A 22,348-nucleotide genomic window follows, 5' to 3' on the forward strand; every position below is an offset into this window, starting at 1 on the left:
TAGCCCGATATGTAATATAATAAATATTTTGTGTGTATATTTACTGGAAAATATAACAAAGATCATTGTTAAAACATCTGTCAAATAAAATTTATCCGGACGTAACGTAAATTTGATGGTCATTTTTACACTCATAAATGAAATTTCACTTTAAAATATCTGGAAAGATAAATATAGAATGTTTTATAAATTGTTTAAATTCTAGGTAAATACGATACATTTTGCTACTGGAAAAATTGACAGATGATAGATCGCGGGCTTACCCCAACGCTATACCACATTGGACCCAGATATAAGCTTGGAATAAGTTTCCACGGTCGTTATCCCAGCTCTATACGGAGTGTTATTTTATGCGAGGTTTGCGAGTTTTTTTAAGTAAGACCCGAAGAGTAATGAGTAATGAGCGTGTTGTGTCAGCTTTGGGTGCATAAATAGTAATACAGGCGCATATTCGCCCTATATTCCACTCGGTACGCCATTCATAGTAAAGGTCGCTGCGCAGTTCACTCTCCGCCCTCCCCGGGCGCCGCGCCACCCTCGAGGCACGAGGCGAGGGGCGAGGGAGGAAACACAACATAATGCCGCTCACTCTATGATTCTGTACTTCCCGCTCACCGTTCACTACTAATTCCAAGAGAAGAGCTTCTATACATCCTTTTATAATTCCTTTTGCAAAATGCATAGCTTTTACTGATGCACGAGCTTATACCATTCAAGTTTTGCATCGATCACCGTTTATAGTTACCGTAATAAGATAAATATAACGCCCCAGAAATAATATTGGCACAACTGAAAATAATGATTTTTGCAGGAGGGCACACACACGGCCGCGATATCGGTAAATTAACATTCGTTCGCAAAAACAAAGGAAGTAATTAAATTTCAATCACTTTTGCCAGCAATTTTTTTTAGAAACAATGTAATAATGAAACCAAAATTGTCATTTTAGCTTTAAAGGCCACACAAATGTGTTTAAGAATTATGCCGTTAATTACGTGAGTGCAAAATATATTCTGGAATATTTCTGCATGCTCAACTGAAAAACAACAATTTTGGACCTGTTCCATTATTAACGCTCAGGTGCCTTTCGCTATCTAACGGGCTTCGGAATTGTTTATAAAATTGAATAAAACATCTGAAGTTATTATTAAAAGATACAATACTGTACTTCTATACTTTTTACATATATTTTAATACATGTTACGACAAATTCATTTGTCATGATAACAGATTACCAAAATTACTTTTAATTGTATGTTGGCACATAACATTATTTTCTAGTCAAGGTATTTTATTTTCAAAATTTGATCAAATGGCTCGTTCTAAATACAAAGTTTCCTGGCATCTACGCATTCCATTGAAACCATTTCCTTTAAACTTTTGTCGTTTATACCAAATCACGTTTTTTTTAGACGTAAATATTTCGTTACTAATTTTAATTTAATTCTTTTATTTTAAAGGTGAGTAAAAGTCAAATGATGTCATATATTTAGATACATTGATGTAGTTAGTAGTCCTAGAGTGTTCAGTCGAAATAAGGTCGCGACTACATGTAAATATTCTGTCGCTAAAAACAGTAAAGTTTGTATTGTAGTCGTTAAAACGTACAAAGCTTAATTCTAAAGAGCAGGTCTGTTGATGAAAGCACAGACTGATAGTTATTTGAATAAGAAACATTTAAAAAGAGTGTGTTTTTTGTAAGCAAAACGTTTTAAAATTTCGTATTGTACGTTTAACACGAAGTTTTAAAATCACAATATATGTAATAGATTTTAATGCATTGAATAAAAAAACAATGTACGTGAATACATACATGCCTTGATTGTTACAAATTGACAAGTTATTCTATAAATTGTAAGTTTTTAAACTATTTCGTAAAAAAGACTCATAGTCAGCCAAAATTCATGATTTTTAAAACACATTTCCATTATTTGGTTTCAAGCCTTACAAACAATATTTATATATCAAAAAACACTTCGTCCTACAAAACATAAATGTATTTTTTTTACTATGTGATACTATTTTATCTTACATATCGTCGTGATCGTAGAACAACGACGGATGTGCGAAAAATGCGACTTTTATATTTGATCTTGAAAAGGCTTATAAAGGCTTTGCATTCCAGGTCTGAAGAAAATTAAATGTACATAACTAACCCACGCATCAAATGATATGCTTTTGTACTTATCAAGTTATGACAAAGTGCCAAACAATAATTTAAAGCGCTCTCATGTAAAATTGAAGAAAATCACATGCGTCGTTGTTCAACGATCATGACGAATTATTGTGTTTGAATAACAATTTCTCGTACAAAATTCATAAGATTTATTTGAGCTACGTCAATTAGCGTACGAAGGGGGAGAACGAAAATCGATATTACAAGAATAGTAAATACTATACTACAAGGGTATGAGAAGAAAGCATCCCTCCTAGTTTTATTCCTTTAAACGAGGCGTGTGAAAGAATACCATCTGACGACATGTTGTTGATTTTTGCTTCCATACGATAAGCGGACGCTTCCCTCTGAATAAACAGACAATGATGACAACCAAAAGTTTGGACAGGCTTTCCAAACAGGCTGGAAAAGCTACACATTCCAACATAATTTGGAATGCGCCGGGCAAGCATATAAATAATGTTAGAGAAATTTTATCGAAGTTGGAGAAAAAAAAGACAAATCTAGTGTTAAGTGATCTTTGATTACTTACTATTGTTTCACCCTTTACTTATTTAAAGTATAAACACTTTGATAATAGTATCACAGTTTATTTGTAAGAATGAAAAAAGATTTGTTTTGTCAGAAGGCTGATCAAAGAGTGGCATCTAACATGCCAGATATGAGAGACAGTACTCACAAAGGCAAGGTTGCCAACAGTAACTAGTTAGGCTTGGGGTTTGCCAACTTAAGTATCTTACAATAAATTATGGATAAAAACTGAACATGAGCACTTGATATTTGGATGTTGATGTGGATTAGAAACGTAAGTATGGCTACAACATTAATTAAAAGTTACCCAACTGATTTACAATTATATTCATGAAACGTTTGTTTAAAAATGATATCTTTAATAATAATGCAATATGTATGAAAACATATTTCAAGGGAATCCAATGTACATTGCAGTTAATTTTTACTGACAGTTAATTCGTCAAGTAAAAAAGAACTCACGATTGTTTTCGTGATACAGATTGCGAGGTACGAAAAGGGGTTGGAACACTTAACACCCCCGAAAGAGTGGGGAAAAAGATACTATCACAGGCTTATTGGCTCCCGGGGTAGTCTTCCATAACTCAACCGCTTCTGGTTATCCATAGAAGCACGTGTCTTCAATTACTTACAAAGTTTACAGCTGGCAAACAGTTTCACAATGGATTACTTAATATACAAATATAATTGGTGACTGCATGACCACAGGCGGTTTTATTCGCATAGTTAGATTACGAACATAGATAATTAATTAATTGAATTGTATAAACAGTATTTGAATAACGTTATAAAATAATTTTGGGATATTCAGAAGGTATTAAATTAAAATATATATTTTAAATATTGTTTCCAAACAACAGATCTAAAGTTCGATCGAAGTACGATAATTTACAAGCTGAAAATAACCCCGTATAAATTGACGGCCTCGTGGTGCAATGGTCAGCGCGTTCGCCTACCATGCAAGAGGTCGGGTTCGAATCCCGACATGGTTGATATGAAATAATGATTAAAAAATTGTGTTTTAACATTAGAATATTTCATAGTCCTTGGACTGGTACCTGAAGCGCGAGACTGGTCATCTTACCTTCATGAAAAAAAAAAAGATTAAGACACGCTGAGATTCGGATACCAATTCAGTGCCCTTGGCATCATTACATGCGGAAAGGGAAGAATGATGATGAAAATACCCCATAAATTAAAATGTTGACGATCAACATAAGAAGCCAAATATTCATTCTTAATATAAATAATACGAAAAATAGGCTAAATATCGTAAATATTTTAAATATAGGAGTAATATTACACATAAACATTTTGATTTACCGATTCTTAGTTTTCGGTCTGTTAAGTCACGTTTTTTAAAACCACAATTTATAATCCAAATTCTACCTAATAGTTAGATCCCGATTTTAAGGCTTTATCACAATCAATATTATGTATCTTTTTTGGGTGATACCGTGTATGTTGGATTTGATCCGACGTTTCGGCTACCATTGCAGGAGCCATCTTCAGGGAAAACTGTGTGTTTTATAGAGAAATGTATGTGTTTAAGTACTAGTAATTTGTACCGTGTCACAGTCAGCAGTAGGCACATTTCTAGTTTTGTAGGAAAGAATAATTATGTTTATGTACTAGTAATTTGTACTGTGTCGCAGCCGGCAGTAGGCACAAATTACTAGTAGTAGTAGTAATGTAGACTGTGACACGGTACAAATTACTAGTACTTAAACACATACATTTCTCTATAAAACACACAGTTTTCCCTGAAGATGGCTCCTGCAATGGTAGCCGAAACGTCGGATCAAATCCAACATACACGGTATCACCCAAAAAAAGATACATAATATTGATAACAGTGACCGTGAAAACCTTCGCACCTATTTTTCTTTATCACAATATTTTATTACATGCGGGAAATAATTTTACGCAACCCAAAGTTTAATATAGATGAAATGCGGTTACTAAAACTCTTAGGCTATAGACGTATATGGAGCAATTTTAATAAGATAAAACAGTTCAATGTGAGGACCAGAATTATTGTAAACCGCTGGAGAATAAGAGTATATTTCTAGAAATTCTCATTATTGAAGAACGAAGGAATTACGGTTTCAATATTTCATTAAAACCCATAAAAGTAATATGATATACGCAACAAAGGTAAATTAGTGTAATTAAATTTTATAATCGTAGACAGTACATACTTACTATGGATTCAAAAGTTGATAATCAAGAGTGGAATAAGAATATGGCCGAAAGGATATATTAATTCAGACAAAACGTCCAAAGTTCATTATAAACTATTTCATACGTCGGTCGTGTATTTAAGAAAATATATATGCTTAGAGATCGAAAATTGAAAAAAATTACGTTTGTGTAGCGCGGTTCTTTTACGGCTTAAGCTTGAAATAAGAAATTTAATTTTCGGGAACGCATCATAAAATATCTAAGGTAGACCATATAAGCTTGCTCAGCGACGACCCCGTCTAAATTAGATTAGATTTTCACGTAACAAATGCAGAAATCAGTTTCGAATACAAACATAAAGCTGGGTAAATATTTCAGTAATTTATAGTGACGGACCGTTTTGGTTTCGGACAAAAAGTGGCCGAAACTTCGGTTCAGCCGAAACCTGCGGTCGAGATGTGTCGGATAATACTGTACTCTGGTGAATATAGCATAATTAGAGATATTGGATTGTTCTCCATTTAAATAATTAATTATTGTATTGCGATTGTCTACCATAAAAAATAAAAACTAGACTAATTTTGTGATTTGATGACAATAGTTAGTAGTTCTAAGATCATTCGAATTTATATTTTTGCAATTTCTTTATGGTTAATAAGTTAAAGTTCCTATAGCGTACATTGAAGAACTGCTACATATAAGTAATGTATAACATAACAACGAACCAAAAAGCAGTAAAAATAAACAAATTTACTCATTGAATTTATGCCTTTTATTTCATAGTGTATTTTATTAAACACTTATTTTCATTGAGTCGTAAGGTTTAACAATGATAGCGACTAATTTTGGGCGTTTTGAAGTGACTTTTGACTTATTCACGTAAGTTTATGTTTCTGTCGAAACTAGAACAGAAGCCGAAAATCGGTTACGGTTTTGGCTGAAAACTTTGTTTCGGCCGGTCACTAGTAATTTAACATAGTCTTTAAATACTAGAAAAATATCAGTAAATCGTTACCTTTATTTATATAATTCCTCTGTACGTGTGATGTCACCGTACTCCTCCTAAACGGCTGAACAGATTTACGTGCGGTTTTTAGAGAAATATAGATCTTTGCGCTGCGCGTGTTCGTAGATATTAAAATCTTCAATCGAATATGTAAAAAAAAAGTTAGGAGCATAAATGTTTTATTCATCGATCTACCAGGGTTGCATTTGAGGAGAATGCATTTACAAAAAAATAGAAAAATGTTGTCTTTTTGTGTATAAAAAAGTGTGTTTTTAAATGTTTACGAACAGCATTTGTTTTTTGGGATCTTAATCAGATCCATTCCTTAAATTCCTTATAATTTCTACCCGATTACTTTTATTATTTTTACTGGGTTTTTGGTAATACTAAAATAACATTAAATTCAATACATTTTGAAAAATCGTTTTCCTGCATAAGTACACTCCTTTGTTGGTGAAAAGACCGGAGTTTGACGTTTGCAAAAAGAATGCCATATTTAAAAAAATATTTATTTTATGCTTTGGAATTCAACCATAAACAAGTACCTAGGTACTTACTTAAATCCAATATTTGAATATTAAAAATTTTTAGTTTTGGAAATTAATCACAAACAAGTACCTTGGTACCAACCTACTTATCAATGAAAAGTCTTTTTCCAAGCTTATAGCAGGCAAGCCGACGTTCGGGCAGGACAACGTCTGTCGGGTCCGCTAGTTAGTATATATAATTCGGGCATCACGTTCTTACTCTAAAAAATAAAAATAATGCTATAAAAATCGCATTTCGCTCTCGTTGAGGCTACAACGATTTTTCAACAATAATTTCCTGCATGAAAAAATCACTAAGCCCATTATACGATCCGAAACAGCTGTTTATGAGTGAATAATTTCACTCACTACAGTTTTGCAAGAGGTTGAGTATCAGCCTTAATCTGCAGGTGCCAGTCCGGGAACAAGATATATTACAGTGCAGAACCATCATTTTAATCAACATCGCATGTCGACTTACCCAGGAATCTAATAATCTTATAAGGAATCGAACCCTGGAGCTCAAGTATAGTGACTACGCTTCGGAGCGGACTTAACTCAACTCGATTTCCTTTATCAGGATTTTTACCCGAGAGCAGCCATCGTTTTGAAAGCATTCGTCCAGGATTCCGGTTCTATTTCACTCACAGAACTCCATTCTTAATCCGCCCGGACACAGAAGGAAATAAATAAAATATGTGCGAATGCCAAAACCAGATAACAAAAATAAGATAAAGTAAATTAGTCAGTATTAAAATTTTTCACTTACACTACACATTGTGTAAGTCGTCACCACAGGCTTTGACGTCGAGTGATCGATACATCAAATATCAACAACTCTGTCCTACCATGTTAAGCCACTCGGGCCAGGACTTTACAAGTGCAAGTACAAGTGAGTAGGCACCTAATGAATACGAGTGACTGAGGGCTGAAGTGGTGACAAACCACCAGTACGAGTGTATTGGGTGTAGGCAGCAATCACCAGTCCCGTGACGTCAGCGTCAGGTAAACGGGGGACAAACAGTTTCCGTATAATTAAGACATTGACGATTCGGCTCCTCCCAAAATCAACAACGTTGAATTGCGTTAGCGGAAGCGGTACGAATTGAGAGGGTAGGTAAAATAAAATAGAGAAAATATTTTCGCGTTTGGATAATTTTTCTGCGCATGGCATTCGGCAGTTTTTGGAATTTTGCCGATTTGATAGTGGGTATAAAATTATATGCTGCCAATTACTGTAAAATTTACAGAGTATGTAACGCGTGTCACAGTTTAACCAAATTAGACTTACTGCGCATCCAAGGTCATCGGAAGACTAGCCTCAATTTTATTTTACGAAATACGTAAAACAAACGGCAGGAGCTCCAGTTAAAAAGAAACGTGTTCGTGTATAATTATGTAATTAAATTAAAACCTTTATTTATATTTATATACTCACATAAAAAAACAAGCCCTCTGGAAAGTTAATTTAGAAGTTCAGTGCTATGGGAAATTGGATTTAAGAAATGTTTTCTTATCCGCAGTAAAATGAAAGCATTTAAATTGAACGGCGAAGTTTCTTAAAAATGTACGAAAAAAGTAATAAAAATAATTTAGAAGCGAACCACTTTGAACAGCGTTACTAGTTCTTCCAACTAATGATAGAGTGTTGAGATTTATTTCCGGTTTACGGGAAGCCAATTCACCAATCGCCAGTCCCACCTAAAACAACTTGTGACGTTACAGGCGGAGCAATTCTAAAATTACAAAACTTAAAAAAATCATAGCGCTAAAAATACGACACAATTTTTTTTTAAATTGGGCTTAGTTTGATAGACTATTGACAAATATGAAAAAAAAAAAAAAAACACTGAACTTCCTTATATAAGAAATTGTGCTAATCAGTAAAAATGATCATTTTATACGTATTCTGCATTGTTTTATCATCATCATCCCCTTTCCGCACCTAACGATGCATTGGACACCGCATTAGTTAACAAACCGCAAAAAAACCTTAAGCATTTTTGTTACGTGAAAGTAAAATGAGTAAACTTACGCCTTAGGTGCCAGTCTGTAAAAAAGCATTCTAGCGTAAAAATATATTATAAAATAAATATTTCTATCAACCATGTCGGGAATCGAACCCGAGACCTCTAGCATGGTAGGCATACGCTTTGATCATTTAACCACGAGAACATACTCTTGTTTTATTTGATCAAATATACTCATTAAAACGCTCAACATTTGATAAGGACGTAGTCTCAGAACTTATTTTTATTTATGACAATTTTTCAGAAAAAGATTTTTAGTTGATATAACAAAAATAATTATAAAAATGTGTAGACATGAGAAATTACATCTGATAGTAAAAACCCTGCATTAAAGTAAGTTTGAAATTTTGAGGTAATATGATATAAAACATCAAATAAAAGCTTTATTTTGAAAAGAACTTGTTTAATTTATATAGCATTTATTTTCTATGAAAATGAATTTACTATTAATTTTATTGTCAATCAAACTATTTGCTTTAGTTTTAATTTTCTTTATTGACCATCGATCGTCAATAAATAATTTTGTCACGTTAAGCAAAATGCGTAATATCTGAGTAATATTTTTACAGACAAGGTATAAATGAACATAACATTTTATATAATATTGACTGAAAGGTAGTCAGACATTTCAAAGAGTAGCATTTCAAATTCAAATATTCGAAGGAAATCAATCAGTGCGTGGAATATTGAACACGAATGTGATCGCAATGAAAGCAAACTGTAGTGTGTAGCGTGTCACGTTCGCGTAATGTAAAGGCGTAGCAAACAGCGTACCACCGAAAATCCATTTGGACGTGTTACAAGTCACAATCAATAGGGGCGACTTACCACAGAACGGCTGAACTGGTCTCGGAGAGGGAGGTAGGAGGAGTTACACTGCTGGAGTCCTGCGGCAAATGGAAAACACACTCATCACAAAAGGAGAAAATATAACCGGAAGGGGAACTATTCGCCTCTTCTCTGTGCATTCTACTTATAATACCTACTATATTGCGGGAACCCCCATTTCAAAGAATAAGAATAAGGTAGCTTCTCTGCAGCCAGACAACTTCGACAGCTATTTATTTTAAAAATCACATAACCTGTTATTCAGCATAGAGTTATTGTCAATGTCAGTAGTTTCGCTCGTTACGTTCACTGAGTTATACGTGTTTTTCGTGGATTTGTGAGATATTTAAAACAAAATGTCGGAACGAATCATTCAGCACCGAGTCACGTTTCCTTGAAGTTGTTGAACTATTTCAATAAAAATAAGGTGAATCTTTTTGATTCGCCGGAAACTCGACAAATGTCGATTCTAGGGCTGAAGGGTAGATTTCTTAAAATATATTCCATAATAAACGTTCAGGTGATTAAAGCTTTATGTGCTGACGTGTTAACATATTTTCTACTGAATAACACCGAGAGTAAATAACCCTAAACAAAAACACAAAAAAGTCTCTTAAATTCCTTAAATATTCCCAAATGGCAACTACATAATTTTTTTTTGTCATTTCAGCCGAATTACATTTTCATTTTCGTCAGTTCCGTTTGTCAATTATTTTTGAGGCTTAGTAACCGAAACTCGTTAAATAATAATAATTGTATCAAGTTATTGCGGATGACGTACGCCGTACATTTACGTAAACCGTAAATTGCCCTAAGTAAAATCACCGCTAGCATTTTTATAACGTAATTACCATTACTGTAACCAGAATGGGTTCAAAATGCCAAATATTTTAGCAGCGCGGTAGATTTTTAGCTTCGGAAATAAAAAGCACGATTTGTGAATCTTGTGTATGCTTTGTCGGCCTCGTGGTGAAGTGGTCAGCGCGTTTGCCTACCATGCAAGAGGTCTCGGGTTCGATTCCCGACATGGTTGACGTGAACAATTTATTTAAAAAAATGTTTTTACACGAGAACGTTTCATAGCCCCTGGACTGGTACCTGAAGCGTAAGACTGATCATCTTACCTTCATGTTATAAAAATTATCAAGATACACTGCGATAGGTGTACCAATACAGTGCCCTATGCAACATAAGGTGCGGAAAGAGAATGATGGTGATGTAAGTTTAAACAGTAAATATGAATACAACACAATATGATTTGTGAAATTACAGAACATAAAATAACATTAACAATTAGGTAAAGGTGCGTGAGTCAAGCGTCTTGATCACTACACCACGGAGGCCGCCACTTGTGCCCGCGACCCCCTAGCAAGGATTCGCGACCCCTCTGGGTCGCGACCCACAGGTTGGAAAATAAAATATTAAAGTTAGAATATGACCTTCCCTATCTAACAGCAACTAGAGAACTTTTTAAACAAACTAAACAATTAAATGTAACTGAACTCTTTCAACTAGAATCCTTAAAATTTGTTTATAAATTAAGCCACTGATGTAATTGTAGACGAAGAATTAAAACTTGAAAAAAACTGTAGTTAACATGAACACAATACGAGAATATCAGAAAAATATCATATCCAACCTTTTAAAACGAGAAAAGGACAATCGAGACTAATAAACCATGGACTGAAATTATACAATAAACTACCAGACAAAACTAAACAAAAGACTCAGACAACCTTTAAAAAAGATGTTAAAAATATTATTATTAACAGTAGAATGTGAATTAAAAAAATAAAATATTTTGTTAAATGTATGTAACCCGTAAGGGTTTATCAATGAAATTGAAATTAAAAAAATAATAATAAATAAAAAACAATTACAAAACATTCCTAAACTCATATTTAACCTATTTACGTTGTTTCTCTATAACAATAAATAAAATAAAAGTATCTTAATAGAAATAATGAACGGATTTTAGTTTTAAAAATTAGGTACTTTCATTAGTAAAAACATTTTTGTTTTGTGCAGATTCACGTATATATTCACGAGATCGTAAGCAAACCCGGAATGAACTAAGTACCTATGTAATTGATATTTTCCGTAAAAAAAAAGCAATGTTGGATCAAGGAAATTTGCATAGTACAATGAACGTATTCGTATTTAAAGAATCATAAAATTTACACAGATTATTATCATTATTTTATTAATTTTTACATGGATTTTATTACAAGCTAGTCAGGAGTCAGGACACACAATATAAAAATAACGGCATGTACATAAAGAAATGAATAAATTAATAAATGGCAAAACCGTGTTTGATTTTTCCAGTGTAAATTCGAGATCGAGTCATTAATAATTCAACAGCCAAACGAAAGCGAATGGTGCAAATATTTTAGTAATATGAAATGCAGACTGGTGTCGCATGGCGGTGGCGATAAGGAGCGCAATATTATAAATCATCGTCCGTCGCGGAGCAGATGGAATGAGCTTTTAATTAAAATGCGCACCGCACAAATTAATCAATCCTCTTACCACCCCCTTGGGAGGCCGCGCGGATGCCTAACTCTCTCTACTCGGATTATTCTATCATATTAAATGACATAGGTATATAGACGAACTCCGACTAAACTTAAGGCTGTAGTCTGGTAAAACGCACGCAAAATGAGGAAATCATACGATTTTGCCATAAAAATACGTTTTTTTTTTAAATCCCGCAATAATAGAAAAATAAAATAACATAAACTAGATAAAAACAATAACTTTTAAAGGTATTTCCATGAAAAAGTTTTATGTAACTAAAATTTCAAATTTAGACTAAACTTAGGTATCTGGGTTCTCATATAAAGACTAAGTTTTGCACTAAAATTTGTTGAAATAATTTGAAGATAATAGATTGAACAGGAAAGTGTCCGAAGAAAAAAACTTTTTTTTTGTTTTCGAAAAGAAATAGAAACATTTTAAATCACATACATTTTTGTGACATTTTCCTTTATTTCTGCGTAAAATTATGCCTTCGGAAGTACTTTAAAAAACATGTATTTATTGAAATATTTTAGTTGAAACCTTTTTTTGTAGAATTATTTTCTCTTTTTTTTTTAAAGAAGATAATTCTAGTTGTAATGTTCCATTTCTAACAATATCTTATTTGCGTTTTTATTACCTTCATACCTGGCCTTACAGGTACCGATACACAAACATTTGTTTTAAAATGGCAAAATCGTATGATTTCCTCATTTTGCGTGCGTTTTACCAGACTACAGCCTTAAAGCGTTTTCCACTGAATAGAATTTCTGTTGCATGCATTTTTCTTTCCGATGTAAAGTGACGTTTTTGTTAAGGTGCAACACGCTGGATTTTAGAAATTAAAATAACACAGAATATAATTAAGATCGTTGTAAATTTATAATTTCATTAGCTTGTTTTTTTCGCACCTAAATGTGAAAATACATAAATATATGTTATTCTTACGGGAACAAAAATTATTTGTGAATATACAACACGTTTTTCGTATAATATTTTAGGTGTTAGGCATCTATAAACATACATAATTATTAAATAACTCTTGCAATTAAGAGGGCAAAGTGTATACTGTGATTGTTTGTTGTGTGTTTATGTAAGTTTAGGATAATGGTATTGTTATTATTATGGATAACTTATATAGCTCCATTATCGAAATATAATACCTCGAAGGCGCTTTACAAAGTGATTATATAAGGAAATAAATTAAATTCTAACTTTTTTTAATTTGTAATACAAGCAAAACAATTTACTTAGTAATTACACGCAACGGATTTATTCAAATGATTTAGAGAACAAGTGGGTTTTAAGTTTTTTCCGAAAAATCACTTCACACTTACAGTTTCGCATCTCTGCTGAGAGCATTCCATGCCGTAGCGTCTGCGACCGCAAATGCGCGTTCGCCGAATTTAGTGCGCTGTTTGCGTAGAGGTATAATAATTTTTCCTCTCGACGTAGATGTAGCTGATCTAAGCGTAATACGTCTGTCAACTAGTTCATCTGGAAAGTTTCCTTAGTTAGATATTCTGGAGCAGAGTTGTGCAGTGACTTATACATAAGCCAACAGAATTTGTATTCCACCCTCTGTGAAAAACGTAGCCTGTGTGATTCCCGAAGTAGAAGTGATATGACTAAACTTAGATATTCCAAAAGTGTGAGTAGTGTGAGTGTTTTGTTTTGTGCGTAAAAATAATATCAAGTATTTGGGATGAGATTGATTATTTAATTATTTATTATTTAAGGACATATATTACATGTCATAAACAATGCATCCAACTCTATCAGAGCATTTAAAACATTATCTATCTAATTTGGATTGTTTTTTTTTTTTAGATTTTGTTTATTTCTATCGGTTGTCAGTTCCCTGGACGATTGTTTTCGACTGGATGGCTCGAAGGACGTTAAATTATTGTGATTGTTATTTATTTATAAGAACTTTTCAAATTATTTTTTTTTTAAAATCCTTACGGGTTATTTAAAGCTAATGCATGTTTACAAAATAAACGAATAACATCAACAAAAATCTACTAAAAAAAAAAATATCATACATTTTTTTGATATTTATTTATTAATACAAATACATATATATTACAAAAAAAACGTTTCCCTAACTCTATGAGGCCAAGAGCCCCGTGTTGAGTTGAGATACAACATAATGGAAAGTGGAAGCATGTACATGATCAAAATAAAATAATGGCTTCACTCGTCCTAATATAATTGATAAGGAACAATATATATATATATATATATATATATATATATATATATATATATATATATATACATACATATATATATTTGAATAACCATTTGTCGCAAAAACAAATTGTTTTAAAATTATAATGAAATCATTTCGGTAGAATTTTCGAAAGTTGGAAAACAAATCGGAAAAACGGAATTCGCTTTTAACTTTTACAGACGTATACTTCGCATTTATTGTAAAAATAATTGCGTTAAAATAGCAATAGTAAAATTTTACAAACATATAAATATATGACATAAAAAACTTTATAGGTCCCAATGTAGGTACAGTTCGGTACATCTAATTAGAGTGTTATATACAACGCAATAATATGTCTTTAACACACCCCAGGGTATAGAAAGGGTTACTTACTGGCTAACAATCTAAGTTATGGATGACAGTATAGCTAAACTTTAGCGATGAAGGAATACGTGCTGCAAACAAATGACTTGTATACAGAAGTATGTGTAACACATACAAACCAACAACACATGGGACATTTCTCATTTAAAGTTTAACCTGTAAAGTGTGCACGTTTGCACTTTGGGAATTAAATATAAACGGCGTGAAAATTATGCATTCCAACCTGTAAATACTGATTGTGATTACAATCTTTCATATTTTTAAACGAATGACAGAATCTGCTAAGTTTAATAAAACGATAATCGGTTTCATCGCTCTCACGTCTCCATCGTTAGACTAGTATTGTTTTAAAGAAGTTAAAAGTAGTTATACGTTATAAAAAGCATGTATTTGAGAGTCTTTTGTAAATGTAGTTAAAGAACTTCTATCAAGATATTTCTCTGATTTGAAAATTTCACATTTGTCGTATCCTTAATCCGCAAAACCACTAAACCACGACCCAAATTAGTTAAAACATAAATACTCGTAATTAAATGACTCGCTTGATAAAACACATCTTACGTCAGGATAGGTTACATTAAATATTTTAGAGCAGCATTTGTACCCTTTGATGGCATTAGAGAGCTGCCGGCAAGAAAGCTGAAACTTGATGATTTTTGCTCTATTTTTCAGGCGGAAATATTTGCAATCAGCGAAGCTCTAGTTTATGCCTTAAAGAAACCACCAAACCGGTCCAAGCAAATAACGGTTTTGACAGGTTGTAAATCAGGAGTTCAAGCAATAGCTGAAAGAAATTCAGTCAACCTTCTTATTATGGACATTCATACAGATATACAAAAACTAAAATCCAGATCACAGAATGTATATATCGGATGGATAAGAGGCCACTGCGGAATTCAAGGCAATGAAAAAGCAGATGAAAAGGCTCGAGAAGCTACTCTCAAGAAAACAGCTCCTGATTTCGACAGATATCCTTTAAGTTTTGCCAAAAAGAAAATAAGAGGCAGAACTCTTAAGCTCTGGAACGACCGGTATTTACACTACTGTAAAATATTTTTTCCAACAATCTCTCATGCTTTTGATTTCAAGAAAACAAAGACAAGTTGGCTACGAACTGACTCAAATCCTTACAGGCCACGGATGTTATATGAGCTATCTTCGCCATTTCAAGCTCTCAGAAATCAATAGCTGTCCATGTGATGATGAGACATCCAAAGATGTCCCTCATTTGTTGATGCATTGTCCATTTACAGCTTAGAGCGAATGCAGCTGGAGGCGCGATGCACAAGTCTGGATGAGGACCTAGAAGATATCGTAACAGTAATAAGTCATAAGGACTTATCGCATGAGGTAATATCATGCACGGTAAAAATAGTAAAGGTGATTGTTGAAATAAATAAAAATAGGACACCAAATGCCGAACGCTCTCAAAGTGGAACGGAAGATCTGCTTATGCCAGTCAATAGTCCAGCTTCTCCTGTGTGAGTTTCCACCACTAAATCCTCACACTATAGTAAAAAAAAATAGAAGGAACATTTACTTTTTGCAGTTACTATAAGCCTTGTACATAATAAGCAAGGCAAAAATTGGCAACTCCTTTATTAAAAATATATATTTTAGAGAAATTATTGTTTCTTAAATATTCGGTAAAAAAGGATAACAACTGATTGGCTGATTGTTCAATCATACACGAAAATTAAAAACAAAAATTAATTTTTATTTGTTGAATCGGTGGATAACTTGCGAAACTTCATATTAATTATTTGAAATTAAATAAAAAAACATTCCTCATTCTACTGTACATTTATGTATAATATTTTGTGACACCCGTTTTGCTCCACAAGTTTTGATAATGCCTTACAAGGCAAAATGGTTGTTACGAAATTGTTAAAAGTGTAAACACGTTGAATATTTAATTAAGTGCTTTAATTTGTTATTGATCGTTTGTGAAAACTCGGTCCAGTTCTATTTATTATATAAATCAATGATATTGTAGAGACATTAAATATTCTAAAATAAGACTCTTTGCCGACGATACCTTAATATATATTTCGTGAGAAAATTATGAAACAATAATGGAAAAATTGAATCATGATCTAAATAAAGTATATCTATGGCTAAAAATGGATTAATTAATATTAAATACAAACATAACAAAATATATTAATATGGGAAACAAAAGAACAGAAGTTACGTCGTCAATTGTGGAAAATAATGAAAAACGTAATGAAGTTAGTCAAATTTAATATTTAGGTGTAATGATGGAAACCAAAATTACATTTTAACAAAATACTAAGATGGTAACGAAAAAGATTGCAAAAAAAACAATTATGGGAAGAATTAGAAGATTTGTTGAAAAGGATTCATGCAAAATTATTTTTAACACAATTATTGAACCACACATTAACTACTGTAGCAGCATATTATTTTTATTAAACCAAGAAAATTTTACAAACTAACCATTTAACAAAATAAAGCTTTAATAATCATTTTGAAAAAAAAACGATACACAAGTGTGAATTTAATGTTAAAAGAATAAAAAGCAAATACTTGTTATAAGCAAATAATATTTTTCAATACGATGATTTTTGCGTATAATATTTTTTTTTTTAAACACAGAATTTCGGAAAAAAAATAATCAAAGCCGCCACCATGAACATGATCACGATACTCAGATTCCCATTTAGAAAAAAGGTGAAATCGCTAATTCTTTTTTATATAAGGTAGTAAAAAAATATTATGAAATGGGAAAAAAACATTTATGAAAAAAACAGAAGATTATAGAAATACGCGTTCAATAACTTATAGATGAAATATATGTACGTTATTATTATAAGAGCACCCACAAGAATATGTTTATTTGTGACCTATATCAAGATTGAAAATAAAATAAAACAAAAATTCAGAACGTTTTTAAATCTATAACTTTCAATACATGCTTGTCAAGTTAAAAAGACCCATAGAAAACAAAGAAAGACGAATGTAATTAATTCTGATTAAATAAATTAAATACAATAAACGTAACATACGGGTTTAAAATTAATATTGTTGACATACTTATTTACGGATTACCCGATTACCTAATAATGAGGGGGAAAAATTATTGTAGTAGAGATAGAATTTGGATTCTCATAGACGCCGACGGATTCCATTATTTCCTGACAAATATTCACCAATATTCACAAATTCTTGTTAGAAGCCAACTAGATTATAATTCTCCAATATGGTCACCTTATCAAACTACTTTCTTAGATTCTATTGAGAGAATTCAGAATAAATTTCTTAGATATATTAATTTTAAAATAGGTTTTTCTACTAATCAATTAAATTATAACAAAATTTTAGACTCTCTTAAATTAACTAAATTGCAAGAACGAAGAACATCGACCGATCTTATGACTTTATATAAAATAATAAAACCAATGTTTGATACCCCTGATCTACTGAAATTGATTTCATTCTATGTACCACCTAGATTAAGCAGAACATCTACAATATTTTGTCAAAATTCTCGAACGGTAGCTCAATATAACTCACCTATTGTTAGATTACAGAATACCGGGAATGAATATGCATCACATTTTAATATATTTAGTTTATCTCTGCCTAACTTAAAAAATAAAGTGACCAACATATTTTTATCAAAAAGAGCAAATCATCTTCAGAAGATTGGGTTGGAATAGTTATAATTTGATTGATTAATGTATTTTGTTATTGTATAATTTCTTTAAAATATGTATGTATTTCAAGTAATTAATAATGTGTATAGTACGAGTATATCAATATTTCATACTCGATTTTTTTTATTTTTAATATTTTTATTTCTAAGCACTCTTTATACCACATATATGTAAATGGCAGAAATGCCGTATATAAATAAATAAATATTGTTGGACATATTAATTATACATACTTAAATAAATATTTAAATTTACATACATTAGAAACTAGAAGAAAATTAAATGAATTTTTATTTTTATTTAAAATATGAAATTCAATTTGACTGTTCCGAACTGTTAAAACTAATTGACTTGCGAGTGCCCGACCGGATTACTCGATTCAAAAAAACCCTTCTATATAAATGTATCTACAACAAACTACTGTGCACACTCGCCTGTAAGGAGAATTCGTGTGTTTGCAAATGAATACGCAAATGATATAGAAGATATATTTAATACAACACTTTTGAATTTTAAAAGGCAGTGTATCAATTTATTATCTCCAAATTTAAATGCTTAAATAATACTGTGTTGTTTTAAATTGTTTTCATTTTGTTAACTTATATCTGTATTCTAAATTATTATTTTTCTACATTGATCTAATTTTAAGATTCTTTTAATATAACCGATGGGAAAAAAAACTTCTGTTCTCTCTGCTGGAATATATGTATGTAGGTACTATATGTAAGATTAGTTTTGATATATTTTTATTTTCTTAGTCTTATTACTTCATTTAAATTTTTACTACCTTTGTGTAAAATAAATGTTTGTTCTTTAAATATAAATATATGTAAAACATGTAAAAGCCTACAAGGCGTTTTAATAAATAAATAAATAATAATTAAAAATTAAAAAATAAAATCCAAGCTTTGTTGATAATGGATTTTTAAAATTAATGTATGGATTTCAAAAACTAATCTTTTTCAGCAAAGTTTAAAGGCATTTAAAGATAAATGGCTAGTGATTTCTGAAACTAGTAGCGAGACTCCAAATGAATAGCTTAAATATAATTCAAACAAACACAATCACTTAAGAGTGGGCATTGCGAGGAAAGGTGAAGACAAAGCCAGTATTTATTTTGAATTTTGTCTATTTACGGAGGGTCGATACTGCTCGCAATTCTGGGCGAGTATTACGGAAAACACAAAAGCTCGGTTTATCAAATGCCAAATAAATCCCCAGAAATTTTCCATTCCGAGGTCATAAATCAGGCTCGAGTAGCACCTGCTCCCCACCGGAGGGTGACTGGAAACTTCGGGAGACAAGAGAAAATCTCTTTCAAATTCTTTAGTTTCTAAACAAGAGTTTTCCAATACGGGCCGATAGCGATCTTCCACTCATTTCTACGCTCAAAGGAATTTAAGATCATTTAGACAGTGACAATTTGAGCGCAAATCATCTACGGTATTTGGCATTGCCTAGGATTTTATCGAGCATCCAAAAGGAATTTAATTTAATGAAAATCTTCTTAAATACATTAGTTTTTTTTTACATATGTACGTTTACATTCCAATCGGTGTTGTGTTTTTACGTTTGTTGTGCTATTGTTGTTTAGGTTTATTATTTATTCCAAATCAACGCAGGACTTTGGTTTGGGAGGTGGGATGCGCACGGATTAATGAGTGGATCAGGCCAAATAGGTAGAAATATGTGTTTGTTTGTGAGTTTTTATTATGTTTTATATGTATTTGGTATTATGATTTAATATGTTTCATTAGGCATATTTAAAAATTATAAAAAACGTCTCCCTCGGCACGGGACATCCCGTATTTGAAAAAACTTAAACCGCATAAATATTTGACGGTCGTTACCTTTAGTGCAATCACTTTTTTTTGTTACGACCTTAGATAATATATACCTGAATTTCGGCCATATCCGTCATAAAGGTAAATTTTAATTATTATGTTTTATAAAAAATGATACATTTAGAGCAATTCACACCTATGGATTAGAGGCTAAAATATAACTTAACGATTTTCGATAGGTTTTAATGCGTTTTAATGTAGGTTTTTATTTATAAATACAAATATGTAAATTACAAAAAACGTATCCCTAACTCTATAATGCCAATAGCAACATAATGGAAAGTGCATATTATTAAAGAAAATAAAAAATATAAATCATTATTATATGAAAATTATCATTATTAACATCTGTACAACACGCTTAATAGTATCTATGCAATGTCTCACATCAGTCTCCCGCAATAGTCTCTTCCCTTAGACAAAATCCAAACCTAAACAGTTCTCTTAAAAATGGCTTTCGTTTTGGAGAACGTAATATGTTCATCCAGGACATTGAACGGAATCGAGTTGGTAACGGAACACGACAAAATATTTAAAAACATACTTTTAACTGCACAATAAGTTTTTCTGGGTTATTATGCCATGTGTAGTTCGTACTATTTTCCGCCGTTTCGGATCGCATTACAGCGTCCATCATCAACATCCACCCCGATTAAAAAAACTGGTTGTTTATCTGAACGGCCGTGAAAATCTAAGAAGTTTAATCACATACTTTTAACTCTTAAGTTCGAGTCTAAAGTAATTATAAAAAAATAATATCGCATGTAAAATTCAATATTCATGTGATAATATAGGTAACATTATGCTTCAATTACCATAATTTGGATAAACGTCGTACGTAAATCCCACGATTTAATTTACGAAATCAAATTGAGGTAATTAAAGGCAATTTAAAAATAGGTACACCTATATGATAAATACGCTTTATCAGTATCAACTTAAAATGCACAATGTGATCCGTGGGTTAGATATACCCATTCCGTAAATTTGAATTTAAGAAATTAAGGCATTTGAGGGTTTGTGATCGGTCATTGGCTGGTTTAATTACATTTATATTAGATACAATTATTTTTATTCACTTTTTTTTTAATTTAAATATCTTTAAAAAAAACAGAAAAACAGTCTTTTGACGTCTATCTAAAATATTCTTACAGTGAAAATTTTTGTATAAAATAAATTCCTTAATAATGTCATAATTACGAGTTAACCTGACCCGAGATAAAGGGGGTCGCGAGCGCGGCTCCTAATGTACATATGTCCCTGTTCCTGTCCCGTGACGGGGTGACCCCAGTGACCCGACCCGGTGACAGGCAGTGGAGGGTAAGCGGTCCATAAATATATCTTGACATCTGCGCGTTTAATGTCTGGCTAACTTTATCTGCCAGATACTCGCGGAGAAGTTCAGAAACCGTGATGAGCTGCGGATGAAAGGGATGGCTGGTAGCTGCTGTTGTCATAAAAAAAATAGCTAATAATTCAAGATATTAAAAAATCGGCAGAATAACCATCGAACTACGTGAATCGGTAGATTATTCCCAAAATCGATCGATCTACCGAAAAATCGGTAGAGTTGGCAACGCTGCGCGGAGTGTACCTCTAAATATGTCTAAAATCAAACAAGACTAAACTATGTAGTAATTACAGGTATTACAGGGGTGTTTGTATTTTCCACTACTCATTTGAATGATTTAGATAAAATTATCAATAAAACATCTTGGTTTAGTTTAACTTTCATTTAATTTGACCGACGAGCGCTTTCGCTTAAGAGGGCATTTTCAGGACTAGAATCACTAACTGTGGAGTTTTTTTAGGAATTATCTACAAAAAACAAATATACTCATTAAAAATTATTTTTGTTGGCTACGATAAAAGGCATTGTATTTATTAACGTTTATAAAAAAAATAACTAACAGTGTTTTAAATGTAAATTTTTGATAAAAGTTACATTATGTTGTCTATCTCTTTAAAACAATACGTATTTTCATACAAATTAAACATGGTAATTTTACTGTTTTTAAACAATTTAGTTTTGTTTTATTTGCCGACACCAAAGAAAAGGTTTCCAGTAATATTGTACTTCGTAATGGTAAATATTTATGAACGAAATAAACGCAGACCCTAAAAGGCAATATTCATTTCAGCGTGCCGTCTACCTAAATGAACGCTGAAAATTCCGCATACAAAATTACATTTCTACTGTAAGGCCTTAGTGATATTTTCGGCATTATTAAATTCTAACCAAAGTGCTCTTTCAATAGCAATTTCCACGAATATATTGTATGTAATACCAACTTAATGTTAACTAGTAAAAATACTAAAGTAGTATCGACGTAATGATAATGATTTAAGGTAATTTATTTACAAATATTATTTCTATTTTTGTATATTTTTAGCTTTTTTATTTTTATTTTTTATTGAAT

At 31.9% G+C, this 22,348-nt stretch overlaps 1 protein-coding gene across 7 annotated transcripts in view; it reads right to left on the reverse strand.

The window, feature by feature from the left end:
- bsk (mitogen-activated protein kinase dJNK) overlaps window positions 1-22,348 on the reverse strand; it is a 230,256-nt gene that overhangs the window by 120,255 nt on the left and 87,653 nt on the right. For 5 of the 7 annotated variants that reach the window (XM_088232614.1, XM_088232611.1, XM_088232615.1 and 2 more), the window contains one exon: window positions 9,283-9,341. The gene's annotated coding sequence lies outside the window, so the exon portion shown is untranslated. Of the gene's footprint in view, window positions 1-9,262; window positions 9,342-22,348 lie in introns of all 7 variants that reach the window. The other 2 variants (XM_088232617.1, XM_088232616.1) reach the window with 1 other exon arrangement.

This window comes from Micrasema longulum, unplaced genomic scaffold, assembly GCF_059751315.1.
Source record: "Micrasema longulum isolate JH-2025_06_02 unplaced genomic scaffold, ASM5975131v1 h1tg001000l, whole genome shotgun sequence".
NCBI lineage: Eukaryota > Metazoa > Arthropoda > Insecta > Trichoptera > Brachycentridae > Micrasema > Micrasema longulum.